Source organism: Neovison vison, chromosome 1 (genome assembly GCF_020171115.1).
Source record: "Neovison vison isolate M4711 chromosome 1, ASM_NN_V1, whole genome shotgun sequence".
Lineage (NCBI taxonomy): Eukaryota > Metazoa > Chordata > Mammalia > Carnivora > Mustelidae > Neogale > Neogale vison.
The window spans coordinates 144361233-144363097 of NC_058091.1; positions in this window are offsets into that span (position 1 = coordinate 144361233).

The following is a 1865-nucleotide window of genomic DNA, read 5'->3' on the forward strand; positions in this document are numbered from 1 at the left end:
CAATCCTAAAATTTGTATGGAACCAGAAGAGACCCCAAATTGCTAAATAAAGGCTGAAAAAGAAAAAAAACAAAAAACAAAAAAAACCCTCGGGCATAACGTTGCCTGATTTCAAACTTTACTACAAAGCTGTGATCACCAAGACAGCACAGTGCGGGCGCAAAAACAGACACATAGACCAGTGGAACAAAGAGCCCAGAGATGGACCCGCAACTCTATGGCCAACTAATCTCAACAAAGCAGGAAAAAATATACAGTGGAAAAGACAGTCTCTTCAATAAATGGTGCTGGGAAAATTGGACAACTATATATAAAAGAATGAAACGACCATTCTCTTACACCATACACAAAGATAAACTTGAAATGATAAAAGACCTCAACGTGAGGCAGGAATCTATCAAAATCCTAGATGAGAACACAGACAGTAACCTCTTTAACATCAGCCACAGCAACTTCTTTCAAGACACATCTCCAAAGGCAAAGGAAACAAAAGTGAAAGTGAACTTTTGGGACTTCATCAAGATCAAAAATGTCTGCACAGCAAAGGAAGCAGGTCAACAGAACAAAGAGGCATCACATGGAATGGGAGAAAATATGTGCAAATGGCACTATGGACGAAGGGCTGATATCCAAGATCTATAAAGAAGTCCTCAAACTCAACATACACAAAACAGATAATCACATCAAAAATGGGCAGAAGACATGAACAGACACTTCTCCAAAGAAGACATACAAATGGCTAACAAACACATGAAAAAATGTTCATCATCATTAGCCACCAGGGAGATTCAACTCGAAACAACACTGAGATATCACCTTACACCAATGAGAATGGCCAAAATCAACAAGACAGTAAACAAGTGTCAGAGAGGTTGTGGAGAAAGGGGACCCTCTTACACTACTGGTGGGAATGCAAGTTGGTGCAGCCACTTTGGAAAACAGTGTGGACATTCCTTAAGAAATTAAAAATAGAGCTACCCTATGACCCTGCAATTGCACTACTGGGTATTTACCCCAAAGACACAGATGTCATGAAAAGAAGGGCCATCCGTACCCCAATGTTCATAGCAGCAATGACCGCAGTTGCCAAACTGTGGAAAGAGCCAAGATGCTCTTCAGCAGACGAATGGATAAAGAAGATGTGGTCCCTATATACAATGGAATATTATGCCTCCATCAGAAAGGATGAATACCCAACTTTTGTATCAACATGGACGAGACTGGAAGAGATTCTGCTGAGTGAAATAAGTCAAGCAGAGAGAGTCAGTTATCATATGGTTTCACTAACTTATGGAGCATAAGGAATAACACAGAGGACACTGGGAGTTGGAGAGGAGAAATGAGCTGGGGGAAATCGGACGGGGAGACAAACCATGAGAGACTGTGGACTCTGAGAAATGAATAGCATTTTGAAGGGGAGGAGAGTGCGGGTTTGGGTGAGTCTGGTGGTGGGTATTAAGGACGGCACATATTGCATGGAGCACTGGGTGTGGTGCATAAACAATGAATCTTGGAACATTGAAAAACAAATTTAAAAAAACACTAAAAATGAAAAAAATCAATATAATTTACCATCTTAACAGAATAAAGGAAAAAAGATTACTTCAGTGTATGTGGAACGAACATTTGATAAAATTCAACACTCATTCATAGTCAAAGACTCTGCAAACATGTAATAGGAAAGAACTTTATCAATTCAATAAAAGATCTACAAAATATCTTCAGCTAATATCCATTTAACAGTGTATTTTAAAGTTTTTTTCTGTAAGGGACAGTTATCCACCAGTTCCATTCAGTATTATACTACGAGCTAAGGCTGTACTAAGACAAAGTCGTATTGCAAACAAACCGTTAGAATAATATGT